The sequence below is a fragment of the Amia ocellicauda genome, chromosome 7, assembly GCF_036373705.1.
Source record: "Amia ocellicauda isolate fAmiCal2 chromosome 7, fAmiCal2.hap1, whole genome shotgun sequence".
Classification (NCBI taxonomy): domain Eukaryota; kingdom Metazoa; phylum Chordata; class Actinopteri; order Amiiformes; family Amiidae; genus Amia; species Amia ocellicauda.
In genome coordinates, this window is record NC_089856.1 from 48,656,199 (window position 1) to 48,673,199 (window position 17,001).

Sequence of the window (17,001 nt, forward strand, 5' to 3'; positions counted from 1 at the left end):
CCTAAAACAAAGTGAATTTTGCAAAAGTGCCAAAGTTAATTTTTCAAATCCAAAAAATCTGTTGCATTGACAAACTAAACGGTGAATGCATTAGACAATCAAAAAACATAAATATTGTAATAAATAAGTAAATAATGAAAAGTGTCTGCAGACTAATACAAGCGACCGCGATGCTGCAGGTTCTCCGACACAGACCCGGGGTAGCAGGTGCATCTGCAGTGCCGGGGTGTAGCGCAGCACAGTGCCCGCCAGGGTGCGCTGCGCCCCGCCTCTCCGTGTCCCTGTCCCTCTCCAGCTCCAGCGGCGGCGGACGGGACGCGGAGGCGGAGGCGGAGGCGGGCGGTCCGGCGCCGGGAGGCACAGAGGGAGGGTCTCGGTCAAGCGCAGGCACCGGGCGGCTGGCATCGCAGTGCATTGTGGGCCAGTTGGTGTACCTGCTCGGGAAGTTTGTGACCTGCACTGAGCGAAGCGCGGAGTCTGGAGGGGAGCCCGCGACGCGCCTGCGCCCCACCGCACTCCGGCCACACGGACACAGCAAGCGGCCCCCGGCCCGGACGACACCCTTCTGTCTTTGAAAAGGGTTTGTCCCGTCCCCGGCGCTGCTTCGCCCCGGACGGCAGAAGCCCCTGAGCGGCGCGGCGCGGTGAGTCACAGCCGGGCGAAACTTCGGTACAAAGTGCAGCGAGCGCAGGCGCCGGGGTGGCTGTGTGTGTTGAGCTGTGTGTGTTGGGGTGTGTGTTGAGCTGTGTGTGTTGGGGTGTGTGTTGAGGTGTGTGTGTTGAGGGGTGTGTTGAGCTGTGTGTGTTGAGGGGTGTGTTGAGCTGTGTGTGTTGAGCGGTGTGTGTTGGGGTGTGTTGAGCTGTGTGTTGAGGGGTGTGTTGAGTGGTGTGTGTTGGGGTGTGTGTGTTGAGGGGTGTGTTGAGCTGTGTGTGTTGAGCGGTGTGTGTTGAGGGGTGTGTGTTGAGCGGTGTGTGTTGAGGGGTGTGTGTTGAGCTGTGTGTGTTGAGCGGTGTGTGTTGAGCGGGGTGTGTTGAGCTGTGTGTGTTGAGGGGTGTGTTGAGCGGTGTGTGTTGAGGGGTGTGTGTTGAGCGGTGTGTGTTGAGGGGTGTGTGTTGAGCTGTGTGTGTTGAGCGGTGTGTGTTGAGCGGGGTGTGTTGAGCTGTGTGTGTTGAGGGGTGTGTTGAGCGGTGTGTGTTGAGGGGTGTGTGTTGAGGGGTGTGTGTTGAGCGGTGTGTGTTGAGCGGTGTGTGTTGAGCGGTGTGTGTTGAGCGGGGTGTGTTGAGCTGTGTGTGTTGAGGGGTGTGTTGAGCGGTGTGTGTTGAGGGGTGTGTTGAGCGGTGTGTGTTGAGCGGTGTGTTGAGCGGTGTGTGTTGAGGGGTGTGTGTTGAGCGGTGTGTGTTGAGGGGTGTGTTGAGCTGTGTGTGTTGAGCGGTGTGTGTTGAGGGGTGTGTTGAGGGGTGTGTGTTGAGGGGTGTGTGTTGAGGGGTGTGTGTTGAGCGGTGTGTTGAGCTGTGTGTTTTGAGCTGTGTGTGTTGAGCGGTGTGTTGAGCTGTGTGTGGGCATTGTCGGGTCAAAAGTGTGCAGCAGCTGTGCGCTACCTGTGGCATGTTGGGCTGTGCGGGTAGGGCATGCTGCAGGGATGTTCTGCACGTTATGCTACATTCATGTTTTCCTTTAAAACCAGTATTACTGTTGTTCCTGTGAGATTAATACGTTTTGTTGTCTTTTTAAAAGGGTTTCCTCACGGTTTTGTTCATTCAGTGAACTTTAATCGTGTATGAGCCAGCGGAGTCCTGCGCCTGTGTGGGTGCGCTGTGGGACTCATGTTGCCCATGTTAGTCTTGTCCCCTGTGTGTGTAGAGGTGCAGTGTGTGTGTGTGTGTGTGTAGAGGTGCAGTGTGTGTGTGTGTGTGTGTGTGTGTGTGTGTGTGTAGAGGTGCAGTGTGTGTGTGTGTGTGTGTGTGTGTAGGGGTGCAGTGTGTGTGTGTGTGTGTGTGTGTGTAGGGGTGCAGTGTGTGTGTGTGTGTGTGTAGGGGTGCAGTGTGTAATCCACAATGCAATCTGTTGTAATCTGCAGTTCTGTGTCATCCGGCGTGTGTGTCAGTGGGTCTGACTAGCTAGCAGGTCAGTATGGGCAGTATATTGAATTACTTGGTACAATGCAATAGAGTGTAATAAAGTACAGTGAGGATTACATTACAGTGTGATTTTACACAATACAGTACAGTGGAGATGGCAGTGCAGTGTAGTACAGGACAGCGCACACTGATACAGACACACGCACAAACACATTGATACAGACACGCACTACAGATACACGCACTATAGACACACGCACAAACACATTGATACAGACACGCACTATAGACGCACGCACAAACACATTGATTCAGACACGCACTATAGACACACAGGGACACACACACACCCACTCAGACACTCTCCTGGATTAACAGACATACAGGCTGACACAGGGGGATTAGTGTGTTTGGAGGGGCCGGGGGGTGGGGGTGCATTTGAGTCTCAAACACTCAGATTAACGGACAACACAGCTGGACCTCAGCTCACCTCGGACAGACCAAGAGAGAGGGAGAGGGAATGAGGGGACGAGAGAGAGAGCAGGAGACTTGTGCTGTGGACACTCACTCTTCCTGTCAATTCATTTACATTAAAACCGCTGTATTGGCAGCAGTGGCCCCAGAGAGCCCCCCGCAGTGCCCAGCCCTCCCATGTCTGTGTGGGGTGGCAGTGATGTACTGCGCTGCTCTCTCTCTGTCTGCGTCCCCTCCCCCGCAGGGTGCCAGTCTGTGGCCCCAGCTCCTTGCTGAGCTGGGGTCCAGGGTGTCGGTCTCTTCCTCTGTCCTTTCTGTTCCTCTCTCTCACTCCGGTGTCTTTTGTGGAACTTGTTTAAGTAAATTTCATTATTTAAATCCCCCTCCCATCTGTCATTAACCCCCTTCTCTTTTTTCTCTCTCTCTTCCCTATTTCCCCCACCTCTGTGGCGTTGTCTGGTGTATGTGGAGCTGCGGTCCTCAGTGCTCACCCCCCCTCATAAGTGATTTTATTGCCACAGTCACGATCACTTTCTGATGACATCAGCAGCAGTATTGTATCAGAAAACTCACAGTCACTGTATCAGTGTGTCAGTCGGTCAGTGTGTCAGTAAATGAGTACGTCACTATCAGTGAGTGTGTAATTCCTATTGTGTGAACATCTGCACAGAACGACGAATGATGTACTGGAAAGTGAAATCTGTATAGAGAGTGAGAGACAGAGCTCAGAACATGTAAATGTATATGTAGGCCTAAGTTTGCTTTTTGGCCCCACCCACTCATACACTCTTCTCTCTCTCAGCGTTTGCTCTTTTCTTCTCTGTGTTGTCTGTGTCAACACAGACACTGTCATCCCCTCTTCCCTTGTTCACTCCATTCTCCTGACAGAGCAAACACTGGGCAGAGAGGCTTGGAAGGAGAGAGTGGAGGAGGAGGAGGAAGGGGGTTAATTGGAAAAAATGGAAGGAGAAATTCCAAATAAATTTAAATAAATTTAAAGCTTTTAATGTTTTGCAGTTGCACCATAATGGTTTAAAAAAAAATCTGTCTGAGGGCTGCATTGTTTGGGGGGGTGACAATGGTGGGGGGGGATTCTATCCCCCTAAAACAGGAAACTGGGCAGCACTGGGAGGGGTCAGAGGTCAGGGCTCATCACAGTGGACCCATTGAGTGGAACAATGGGACATTCTGGAACACTGACAGAACCCTGGACTGGATTCCGACAGGACACACAGACCCACTCTGTGGAGCGAGGGAGGGTGAGAGAGCGAGGCAGTGAGAGGGACAGAGAGAGGGATGGAGAGAGGCTTGCTTTGATGTTGAAAGGCACGCGATGCGTTTTGATTGTGGGCTGCACTGTGCTGTATTGTGTTGTGTTGTAGACCAGGGTGCTGTGCTGTGATCAGATGTGTGCAACATGAAGGGTAATGGAAAAGGGAGGGAAGGGAGAGAGGGAGAACGGAGGGAGGCTCTGGGACAGTGTGCTATGCGTGTCGGCAGTGAGGAGCAAGAGCACAAAGCCAGAGATGCACTGACAGGCAGACACAGACTGACACACACACACACAGTGATAAACAGTGTGTGTGCCCCCCCTCCCCTCTCTCTCTCAGACAGTGGTTGTTTGTTTGTAACTCCGAACAGCAGGACCACTCACTGTTTCCACTGTGCACTTGACACTGGAGAGAGAGATGAGGGAGGGAAGGAAGGAAGGAAGGAGAGGGTGAGTGAGGTAGAGAAGATCAGGAGTGGGTGTTCAGGGAAGAAATGACAGGGAGAAGGAGTGAGATAAATAGACAGTGGGGAGAGGAAGAGTAGGGAGGAGAGGAGAAAGACGGGGGTTGATATAAACACAATTGAGGAACCCCCCCGGGTTCTGACTGACATTCGTTCCTCCATCTCCATCTCTCTCTCCTTCTCTCGCTCTCTCTCCATTCAATTTAAAGCAGCTATATTGGCGTGACTGAGTGACAGCGCAGTGACAGGCCGGTCTGGTGCTCAGGAGCAGAGCCGTGGGGACAGCACATACAGGAGTGAATCACTTTGGACTCGGGCTTGTATTTACAAACATCTCTCGCACATGCGGTTGTTGTGTGCAGCGTGTAGCCCGTGTCATAGACTCCCTGTGCGTGTGCGTTGAGCGCCTGGCTGCGTGCCTCCTGTGCTCTGAAAAACCAGTCCAGGTGGTTTTGTTTGTTTCCTAGGAACTGAGTCCGTGCAAGCGAGGGGGGAGGGGGGATGTGAGCATGTCTGTCTGTTCTGTATCAGTTCCCAGTTTGGGCCAGCCTTCATAACAATTGTTTTCGTCGATCTGTCCCTGAACTCTCTCTCTCACACACACACACACACACACATTCTTCTCCGTGACTGGCTCCGCTCCTCGATAAAACAGGAAGCACCGGGCTTCCTGAGAGGCAGGAGGAGAGGCTGGGAGAGAGAGAGTGAGAGACGGGGGCGCTGGGATTGACAGCGCTGACGGACTGGGTTGATGGCCTTGCATTGGGTTGGGGACGGGCTTTTGCTGGAGCTCATGTTAGTTATTTGAGAAGAGGGACCCGTCTGTGTGCACTGGGGCCCCAGAGGAGCCTGGCTCTGTTGTGGTTCTTGTCTGTCTTAAGGTTTAGCACGTCATACATTGGCCACCAGAAAACTGTTTGCTGTTGAACTGGATCCAGAGTCCTGCAGGGGTCACTGCCAGTTGTTCCTGGGATTGGGGGGGTGTGGCTAACTGAGAACTTGTCCGGAACATGTATGACGCATCTGCCCCCCCGACCCCTCGTGTCATTGTGTGCATCCTGTCTGCATGCCTGTCTGGGGTGTTACCTGATGCAGGTGTGATGTTATCTGCTAAAGAAGTTCACAAACAACAGGGTAATCTGTTTGGAGAAAGAAAAGAGAGAGCGAGAGAGAGAGAGAGAGAGAGAGAGAGGAGGAAAGACACCAACCAGGGGAAAAGAGGGAAAGAAAAAGAAAAATGCTGGGGAGATAAGGACAGAGAGTGGGAGATAGAGGTAGGAAAATATGATAAGGTGAGAAGATGAGGACAGAGAGAGAGAGTCACAGTTACAGTACAGGAACAGTGAGCTCAGGAGCAGAGGGGCAGAAATAGTTACAGTGCAGGGGTGTGTTCAGAGAGTTACAGCACAGGGACACAGTGATCTCAGTAACAGAGGGAGAAGAGAGACAGTGTTACCGTACAGGCACTCGGAGAAAGAGAGGGGGGACGGTGTACTGTCACTGCTCAGAGAGTTACAGTTGCAAGGCAGTGCTGACCCTGACTGTGTCAGAGTGAAACGACACACAAGGCAGAACTGGGCCAATATCCATTTAAAAGATAGTTCATGTACCCCTCCTAACACTACAGCCCCGGGACTGAATCAGAGCCAACTGAGTTATAACAAGAACAGAGCTGCAGGAGCTATTGTGCCACAAACACAAATGCAGTGGTAGACGGTAAAACGCAGCCCCCCATGGCAGCCTACCTGACTACAACACATCATGGCTGCCGGGATTGTGCCGCACTGCCCACTCAGAGAGACTGAGACAGAGCTGCGCTGCGCTGCAGAGGGCCCAGCACACATCGTCCTCAGAAGGGCGACTGTACCGGGGTCAACACCATTAACCCCTTCCTCTCAGGACTCCCTGACAGCACCAGCCCCCCCCGCCCTGCTGGGGGAGGGGAGGGAGAGCTCTGAACTGGCAGCGTTTCCAGCCACCTGCGTGTGTGAGGGACGCAGGACGTGCGTCTCCGTGCGACTGGGCTGGGTTTCTGTGTGTTGGTTTTCTGTCAGTTTTAATTGTGTAATACAAACGTATTTTGGTTGTGCCACTAAAACAAATTGAATTGAGAGAAGTAGTGAGGGAGACAGGCGGACCGTGTTCTCTGATTGCTACAGTGCTGACCTTTATAATACTGAGGGAGAGGGAGAGGGGGAGAGGGTGTGTGCTCTGAGTGCTACAGTGTTGCTGAGCTCAGTAACACATTGTCAGTGTTGCAATGCCCAAGTCTGCTCCTGCAAAATAAACAGCTGTCTGTCCTCAGTTTATACCTCCCTTCTCCTTCTCCTTCCCTTTCTCCCTGTTATCTCTTTCTATTTCTGTATCAAGATTTGAAGACACCCTTCTGTTTTTCTGTCTGCCCCTCTCTCTCACTCCCTCTCTCCCTACTCTGCCTGGCTCTGTCGGTCTCTCTCTCACACTGTTCCCCTTGCTCCCCCGCTCTCTCTTGGTGTCTGTGCTCAGGGCAGTCCTCAGCGACTCCCTCCCTCTCCCCCCTCAGTCGGCTGTGTGAGGGATGAATATTTGATGAGCCTGTCAGAGAGCCCACCGGCCTGGGCAGACACCCTCTGCTGCGCTCCTCCCTCCATCTTTTCTGCCTTTCTTTTTCTGCTGTGTTCTTACTTTAGGACTGGAGGTTTGTTAGTGATGTGTGTGCGTGTGCGTTTGAGTTTCTGTCTCCCTGCCCTCTCCTGTGCCGGTCTGTGCGCCTGGCTGTCTGAGTGTCTATTGTTCTTTCCTGTTTCAATAGTGTGTTTAAATCAGGAACCTGGACCTTCGGGTCATGAACACGTACCCCAAACATCACAGCCGCGCAGCGTTCATTCCTCCAGACGGCATTTCATTCTGTGCGGCTCGAGAAGCTGTGTCTTGTCTTCATACAACAACAACAACAACATTATTATTCTTAAGGCAATATCTCGGATAGTAACTCTAACATGGACTATGATTTGTCTGTAACTTGACGGTATCAGTCTTTCGCCCCTCGCCCCTCCTGCAACTCGCTCTCTCTAAAGATCTGCTAAATCAGATTAATAACGTATTACTGGGAATTAAGCTGCAGTTCCCTCGTTTGTGTAACAGCAGGTCACACCACCATATCCAGTGACATTTCAGTTAATATCCAAATCACACCCAACGGTGCCGAGAGACAAGGCGGGCTTGTTGACTTCCCGCCATTTCTAACAGAAATCGGAAGCGTGCTTTTCAGTCAGTCGGTTCCCTTTTATTATCATTTTCAGCCAAAATTAATATCCCCTGTTATAAATAACCGGAATTGTCAGAGATTAGTTGTGATATTCTCTCATCTGGTATTATTTATTTATTTGGGTTTATGTATTAATTCGTTTTTAACCTACATTTTAGTAGTGGAGGACAAATATCTTCCAATAATCCCGTGAAACTGAATCTGACCCTGGCCGTTTGGATGAACCACTGAGAAGGGGATTCCAGTACTAAGCCTGATGTAAAAGCACATTTATAATGCAATTAAAACTTGTATTTGAAGGAAATAAATATTTTAAGCGTACTTTAAGTGTTTAACATCTGTGACATTTTCGACCTGTAGGATTGTCAGCGGTTAATTTAATACCAGAGATAAATAAATGTATGCTAATTGCGACTGTGTCACTTCACACACAGCTGGGTAACCAACCTATTACACCAGAGCACAAAACCACACAAAAACGCAATTCTTTTATTTAAATTGTATTTAAAGCTTAGCCACTTTAAATACTTTAGAAAGCCGGTTGGTTGGGGTTGTCGGGGGACGCTTTTGAGGTCGGTGGCTTCAAAAAGACTTCATATTTTTGTACAGATCGTAATTCCAAGTGTGGGTTTAGTGTTTTATTCATGATCCTGTCCTTTCATTGGACAGATGCTACCTGTCGCGCTATTAGTGGGGGTGGGTGTAGGCCGTTGACTATTTAAAACAAGTAAAATCACAGACAGTAATTAACAAATGATGTATACTGATGGCTGTAATGGACTCGCCCGGTGTCTCTGCGCCCATCCCATCTGTGCTCCCCAGCTGCGGCGCGGGGGCGGGGCGACGGCTCATGAATAATTGATCACAGGACGCGCTCCGCTGTGCTCGCAGCTCATTGAATATTAAGTAGGCCCTGCGAGACCAGAGGCAGTAGGTGGCCTTATAAGGGGTGCTGGGGGCGTGGCGACGAGCGGCGGGGGTGGGGTCCTGTTGGCGGCGGGCCAGCGCCCTCCCCCGGCCCGACGCTCCGCCGCGGCGAACAATGTGAGCGGAGAATGGAGAGCTGCTGACGGGCTGCGCTGCACTGCTACTGCCCCTTTCCCCGGAGAACAGCGACAGACGCGGCGGCACTCGGGCACCTCGGCGGCGGCGGACCATGCCAGCGCGCCCGGGCCACTGAAGCGGCGCTCAGGTGCGTGCCCTGCGGGGGGACGCCGAGTTTGTCGCGGCGTGTGCCCGGCTGCGGGCGGGTCGTGCGCCGTTGTTCTCGTTGTAACTTGCCGCTCTGACACCTATGCCTGTGAGTGTCGCTGTGATTGTCGCTTTGATTGTCGCTGTTAAGTTTTTATTGACGCAAAGCACGAGGCACAGTTCAGAAAATGCCCATGGCACGAGCCCGGCACGCTTTGCATGCAATAATCATCATCATCATCATCATCATCATCATCATCATTACCTTCTGTCCAGCCAGTCATTATCATAGAACTTCACCAGCGTATACATGCACCGCATCATCACAAAGACAATGCATGCTTAAGTCACACCGGAGATGAATGACTTGCGATAACTGCGATGAAGCTATTATTAACAGCAGCCACAATAGTAATATAATTTTTATTTGTAGTTTTTTAATAGGAAGTGAAAGAACACTAAAACCACAATAACAATGAAGAATATGTTGGAGTAGTAAATATGATGAAGATTATTACAGAAGAAGTTCATAAAAGGATAAATAATGTTAACCATGACATTCAACATTATTTATGGTCTTCTTAATAATAATTAAAAAAAGAACACCACCACCATTTGCCTTCTGTGTGTCTGGGCATGTGTGTGCTTTATTAAACTGACTTATTAATAGGTCTGTTGGTTTTATTGTATTTGATTGTATTCTCCACAGTGTATGCACCATGTGCTGTCTTTCGACTGTGTGTGTGTGTGATCGAGAGAGAGGTTGGGGGGTTGCAGGTTAATTTCCATATTTCTGTGCGTTACCCCCCAACCCCCGTCCTGGCCGCGGCACTGTGCCGCAGCACACAGGCACTGGGGTAAACGAGTCATTAGGAGGCCAGGTCACCGTGTCCCTGTGCTGCTGTCCTGCACCGCCTCGCAGGACACCGTCGTCTCTCCTGTTGTGGTTTGTTAGGTTGTGTATTTTGAGATAATAGTCCAGCTGCTGCTACATATCATAATATTATTAATACTAACTGGTTCTTAAGCAGCGCAGACTTTTATTTTCTAAACAGACATGTAGTATTAAGACTAGGGGCTGCAGAGTCACTGGCTGGACTGGACTGGGCTGGAGTGCTGCAGAGTCACTGGCTGGGCTGGGCTGGAGTGCTGCAATCTGCAGCACACCAGCCCAGTCTGTGAATGTTGAAACAAAAATTTTGTTGCACTCTGTGCATGTGGACAGGTGTGGGGGCTATTTGTGAATTGGTGAGAGAGTTTCTCTATTTTAGCAGCTGCTAAAATTGCAAACTGCCAGTAAACTATCTTTGACCTTTTAGTACTTCTACTTTTGTTGCTTTGCTGTTGCTGTAAGTTTTATATAAGGAAACTTCTATATGATCACCATATATAAGCATATGAGGAATGTATCAGAACTGTGTTCATGTAAGACACTGCCTGTATAAGCTGACTGATTCTGCCTATGTGCAGATAAACTTCTGTGACTTTTCAGAGGAAACTATCAGCCTGTTGCGATTCAGCCTCAGAGTGAAGACTCGTTTTATTCCCCAAGAGTCACAGACTGGACTGCTGCAGAGTCACTGACTGACCTCTAGTGTAAAGCAGCAACAGGTTTGGCAAGAGGATAACATTGCCTAAGTTAATTGAGTAATTAATTAAGAGGGGGAGGGGACAGCACTGTCTGCCCTCTCTCTCTGCTCACTGCATTATTTTCTCGGGCTGATTTAGGATGTTAAAACTGTGTTTTCATAGCTGATCACTTAGATTGAGCGGCTGAGCTCAGAGCTGCCATCACTCAGCTTTTATAGCTGTCTATAATTAGTGCCTTATGATCACCTTAATCCTGAGTAATTAAGCCAATTATTGGTTCAATTAAGGCATTGAGAGCTGAGATGCAATCCTGTCTCTGCAGGACCAGGGCCGAGACCCTGCTGGACTGGACTGTGCAGTTTTATTCAGGGTGTGTTCAGGCTGTAAGCTTGTACAGAGGAGACGAATCTTATCCACACACATGTATTCCATACTGCTATTTGTAACCCCCTGTTTGACTATGCAAATCTAATCAAAATAAAATAACAAGTTTTGCTTACTTGTACCCAGCAGCTGTGGCGATGTGTGGTGTATTGATGTGGAGTGTAGTGTTGTATTGTTGTTGTTGTTGTGGCGTGTTTTAGCGTATTGCATTGTGTTGGCGAATGTTGCAGTGTTTGTGTTGGTGGTGTAGCTGATAGGATCTGTATGGATCTCCTAGCCGAAGGTCAGTTTCATCAGTGGGCTCGTCTTCGTGTCCCGCCGTCTCCCTGTAATAGAGTCACTGTCCTGAGTAAAACACACGTCCCCCTCCGTGCCCATCCCCCCATTCCTTCCATCTGTAACGTATTTCACTCTGCCGATTCTACTGTTGCTGTGTGTGTTTGAGTGACTGTATGTGTGTGTGACTGTGTGTATGAGTGATTGAGTGCGTGACAAAAAACTTGTGTGAGCAGCCTTGCTGGGGGGGGGTGAAGGGGTTAACTGTGCCACAGGACAGCCGGGCACAGCCCTGTGTTCAGTGCAGCAGCCCGGCATGGCCCCGTGTTCAGTGTGCAGTGGGGCCCCATGCGACTCTGAGCACGGGCAGAAGCTGCTCCCTGTGTCTGGGCTGTCAGTGTGCCGTGAAGAGGCGTGTCTGTGGGGCGAGTTCCTCTCTACATGTACCTGTACAAAGGTGGCCCGGAGAGAAACAAGTTCATATCGCCACACACCAGCAAAACCGCACGAGGCTGGCGCTGGCTGATGACATCACTGAGGCGCCTGCCTGTGCTGTTGACAGTGCTGTATCAGATTGCACAGCAGAGTTCAGGTTGGGTCTGGTTAGAGGAAGCTCCAGTGAAACCTGCACAATAATACTTTATATTTATGTATAATACAAAGGGGACTGGGAGTCCACCTGGGGGGGGCTGTGTCCCGGGATGTATTGTCTCCCACACTGGGTCCAAGAGCACTTCCACTGCAATCGGAGCAGAGTGTTTATGGTTTTAAATTAAGTTACACTGTAGTGTAGCGTACTGCAGTGCTTGTTATCATGTACTCCACTGTAGTGTGCTGTACTGCAGTGCTGTAGTGTACTGTGCCGCACAAACGGAGCCCAAACTGTCTCACACCCTCGCATTCAAACTTTCACTCATTCTCTCACACAAACACCTAATTGAAAACATGCAGTCTGTCTGCCTGCCTCACCTCACTTCCACCCCTAATTCCCCCCTTCTCTGCCTTGCCCCTCTCTCCCCATCTCTTTTCATCCCTCTCTCTCTCCCTCTCTCCCCTCCTCTCTCTCTCTCCTGAGCCACAGTAATTGCGTGCCCTGGGGCAGAGCATGTTGTAGTGTGGTGCTCTTCTCGCCTCCCTCTCTCTCTCTCTATCTGTAATCCCCCTCCCTCCCTCGCTCCCTCTCTCTCTCTGATCATAGGTTTCTCATCAGACTTTTTATTTTTTTCCGCAATTTTTTTTCAATTTTGCTTCTTCAAAGAGGATTTCATTTCATCTCATGCTCGAGTCTCGTAAACACACCAGGGGGCTCGAACCCCAGCTCCCCCCTCACCCTGCTCCACGCTTGTTACACACGACACGCCTGTATGAAAGAGCGGGGAGAAAATCACAGCATGTACTAGCAGCTGTAAAACAATGTATAATAATGCTAATAATTACAGTGCATCCTCAGCACTTTGTGTGTGTGTGTGTCTGTGTGTGTGTCTCTGTCTCTAATGTGCATCTGTGCTATCACTCTGTGTGTGCATCTGTGTGTCTCTAGTCTGTATGTGTGTGTAACAGTCTGTTTGTTGGTGGTGTGTTTAGTGTGCGTCTGTGTCTAATCCTCGCTTAGGCTGTGAGTGATTGTGCGTGTGTGTGTGTATGTAATAGTATGTGAGTTTTAGTCTAAACACATAATCTAAACTCCTGCATTATCATTCTTCTTCTTCCTTCTTCTCCTCTTCCTCCCTCTGCTTCTTGAATATGTTCACTTACGAAGCAACCAGTGAATCAGTTAAGGCAGTGTGTCAAGTATGTTGTCTCCATTTGCCCATAAACAGGCTTTCCATGTGGTTTGTATACCGCTGTGTTCGTCTCAATGGGGTCACAGGCGCACTGTCAGGACTGCACTGTCCGCTGTCCACGCCCCACTAGGACATGCCCACTGCCCCCTGTGGCACTGCCCACTGCCCTGCCCACTGCCCTGCCCCCTGTGGCAGCTTCTGCTTTTAACTGCTTATGAGCTGACCTTGGTGTCACAGTTTATGCAATAATACAACAGTGTGGAAGTGGAAAGTATGCTTTATTGAGTCAGGGGTCTCTGTCTCTCTCCCTCTCTTTCTCTGCTCCTCCTTTCTTTCACTTCTCCTTTACATCACCTCTCTCTTCGTTCTGTTTCGCAGTCTCCCCCCACCTTTATCATCCCCCCTCTCTTTCTCGCACCATATTCATATTCATTTATTCCCTCCCTCCCTCCCCCTCTCTCTGTACATGTATGCATGTATTCTGTTTTCTCTCTCCCCTCTCCCTCCCTCTGCTCCCCCCTCTCTCTCTCTGTATTTGGCACTGTGTATGGTAATGAGATGCACTGATTCTCCCCATGCAGCAGAGACACAGACAGAGAGAAGACGAAAGAGAGAGGGGGATAGGCAGGTGATTAGTGAGGCAGGGCCATGAAAGAGTTTGTGTGCCCGGAGGCAGGCAAGATGTCACCGTGTCAGTGTGAGTGTGTGTGTTCCTGTGTGTGAGAGTGTTCTCCCCTGTGGGACCACACTGCAGTTGTGTCTCTCTTCACAGACAGTGTAATTACAGCTGAGAGTGACTCGCACTGCCTGTCATTAACAGTAATACTGCCGCCTGCTACAAGCACGCACTCACTCACACACTGACACGCACTCACTCAGTCATACAACCACACTGCCAGTTATTAACAGTTACACTGCACCGGCTACACACACACGCACACACACACACATACACACACACTGACACCCAGTGGGGACAGTGTATCATGCACACAGTGAGAGAGAGAGAGAGAGAGAAACGCACAGAAACACAAAGACATGAAGATCCACAGAGAGGGAGACGCACACAGAAAGCTACAGAAATGTGTGTGTGTTCAGCAGCAGTATGTGGGAGTGAGTGGATGCCGTGTGAGAGGAATCTCCACAGCTGTGTGAAAGCTAAGCAACAGCGCAAGTATGTGCATGTCACACACAGAGAGAGAGAGAGAGAGAGGGAGGGAACGGGAGAGGCAAGGAGGAAAGAGGGAGAGTGACACAAGTAGAAGGAAGGGTTGAGAGATGGAGAGAGAGAGAGAGCTAACTTTTTCTCCATCTTTTCCTCTCTCTCCTTCCCTGCTCTTCACCCACCTCCCACTCTTCCCCCTTTTTCTCTCTCCCTCTCCCTCTCTCCATTGCTCTGTTATTAGCCTCTCCACAGGGCTCTGCAGTTAATTGAAGCTCTCGTCCTTCACCAACGGTTTATTAAAGAGGTTTTTCTGTTGTCTTCCTGTTCTCTCTTGCTCTGTTCTTTTCTTGTTTCATTTTTCCCTCCTTCTGTTCTCAAGAAACAAAGTTCACTGCAGTTTCACAGTCAGCCTGGGTGTCTGTTAATCCCTCTCCCCTCTCTCTCTCTCTCTCTCTCTTGCACACACATTTGCTCAGAGGGTTATGGTGATGTTTGTGAAGTTGGAATATCTGTGTTCTCCACCTCTCTCTCTCTGTCAGTCAGTGTGTGCTGGATAACCCCCTCTCTCCCTGCTGTTGAGCTATATTACAGTATGCACTTTAAAGTATCTTAAGAACTGTCAAGCGCTCTCTCTCTCTCTTGAATTCAAATCCATAAAGGGTTTTATTGGCAGAACAAAATCACTTGTTTTGCAACAGCATTCAATTAAATGACACATACTGTCTTTGCTCTTTTAGTGCCTTAATCCTTTACTATATAATTTTTCAATTTGTGGAGCTTTATTGGCATGACTGCTTGAGACAATATTGCCAAAGCAATGATAGAACATTCTATCAATAATTAACATAAACAGAAGTAAATACAAGAAATAGAATATACGAAAACATCACATATACATATACCACATTATAACATATATAGTATATTGAATTAATATATAGATGTGTTTGTGTATATATATATGTGTGTGTGTGTATATATATACACACTCACCTAAAGGATTATTAGGAACACCATACTAATACTGTGTTTGACCCCCTTTCGCCTTCAGAACTGCCTTAATTCTACGTGGCATTGATTCAACAAGGTGCTGAAAGCATTCTTTAGAAATGTTGGCCCATATTGATAGGATAGCATCTTGCAGTTGATGGAGATTTGTGGGATGCACATCCAGGGCACGAAGCTCCCGTTCCACCACATCCCAAAGATGCTCTATTGGGTTGAGATCTGGTGACTGTGGGGGCCAGTTTAGTACAGTGAACTCATTGTCATGTTCAAGAAACCAATTTGAAATGATTCGACCTTTGTGACATGGTGCATTATCCTGCTGGAAGTAGCCATCAGAGGATGGGTACATGGTGGTCATAAAGGGATGGACATGGTCAGAAACAATGCTCAGGTAGGCCGTGGCATTTAAACGATGCCCAATTGGCACTAAGGGGCCTAAAGTGTGCCAAGAAAACATCCCCCACACCATTACACCACCACCACCAGCCTGCACAGTGGTAACAAGGCATGATGGATCCATGTTCTCATTCTGTTTACGCCAAATTCTGACTCTACCATCTGAATGTCTCAACAGAAATCGAGACTCATCAGACCAGGCAACATTTTTCCAGTCTTCAACTGTCCAATTTTGGTGAGCTTGTGCAAATTGTAGCCTCTTTTTCCTATTTGTAGTGGAGATGAGTGGAACCCGGTGGGGTCTTCTGCTGTTGTAGCCCATCCGCCTCAAGGTTGTACGTGTTGTGGCTTCACAAATGCTTTGCTGCATACCTCGGTTGTAACGAGTGGTTATTTCAGTCAAAGTTGCTCTTCTATCAGCTTGAATCAGTCGGCCCATTCTCCTCTGACCTCTAGCATCAACAAGGCATTTTCGCCCACAGGACTGCCGCATACTGGATGTTTTTCCCTTTTCACACCATTCTTTGTAAACCCTAGAAATGGTTGTGCGTGAAAATCTGTAGCTCTGTCTCCACCTGATTGAGAGGACACACAGGCGCTCCTCTGGGCAGCCATGTCTGCCTGTGCCGGCCGGTCCCGATGGCCAGACTGTGCTCACTGAGCCTGTACCTTGTTAAAGTCGGTCTCTGGTTCTAGTCTCTCACCCGGGTCGGGTATTGTGCCGGCGGGAACTGTCTTTTTAGGGCCCGATAGCATTCCAGTTTATTTCCCAGTGGCTGTGTGTGTTGTGCTGTAATGTGGTTGACTCTGGTTGTCTGTGTTGCTGTACTGCTTTCAGTGGGTTTGTGTAGTGAGCCTCAGGACCAGCTGGCTCAGGACTCTTCTCTTGGCTCTGCTCTTGGTATTGCATGGCTTTATGGTGGTAAGAGTTGATATTACTATTTTTTAGATAAATGTCATGGCTCTTTTTTGGATATGAATCAGTAGTGGGCATTGTCCTAATTCAGCCCTGCATGCATTGTTTGGAGTTTTCCTTTGTATTTGCAGGACACTTTTGCAGAACTGTGTGCAGGGCTTCTGTTGGGTGTTTTCCCCTTGTTGTGAATCCTGCTCTGTGAGCGGAGCCCACACCTCACTGCCATACAGGCAGTGGATTGTAAGACACTTTTAAACATTTTAGTCACATTTTAATTGGGTTCTTTATATTGATGTTTCTCTTACTAGCATACAATGCCCACCATGCTTTTTCTTTTACTGCATTCACTGCTAGGTTGAAACTCCCCGACACACTTATTTTCAGGCCTAGATAGGTGTAGTCTGTGCCGTGTTCCAATGTGTTTTTGCCGAGGGTGAAGCGGTATTTGTTTCCTGAGATATGGCTTTCTTCTGGAATATCATGACTCTGGTTTTATTCATGTTTACTGCCAGGGCCCAGGACTGACAGTGCTGCTCTAGCAGGGCCAGGCGAATTTAACTTCAGTGTCATGCAGGGTGAGGCCAGGAGCATCAGACTGCTCGACACTGTGGCAACTCATTGATGTAGATGTTGAACAGTGTTGGGCTCAGTCTGCAGCCCTGCCTCACTCTCCGCCCTTGTGAGAAAAATGGTGATCTTTTATTGCCAATTTTAACCAAGCATTTATTATCTGTATAAATAGACTTGATGACGTTGTA

At 49.1% G+C, this 17,001-nt stretch overlaps 1 protein-coding gene across 3 annotated transcripts in view; it reads left to right on the top strand.

The window, feature by feature from the left end:
- The first annotated feature begins 327 nt into the window (after positions 1-327).
- Positions 328-17,001, top strand: part of plxnb3 (plexin B3) — a 40,113-nt gene continuing 23,439 nt past the window's right edge. Inside the window, exon 1 of one of the 3 annotated variants that reach the window (XM_066710132.1) lies at positions 328-643. The gene's annotated coding sequence lies outside the window, so the exon portion shown is untranslated. The other 2 variants (XM_066710133.1, XM_066710135.1) reach the window with 2 other exon arrangements.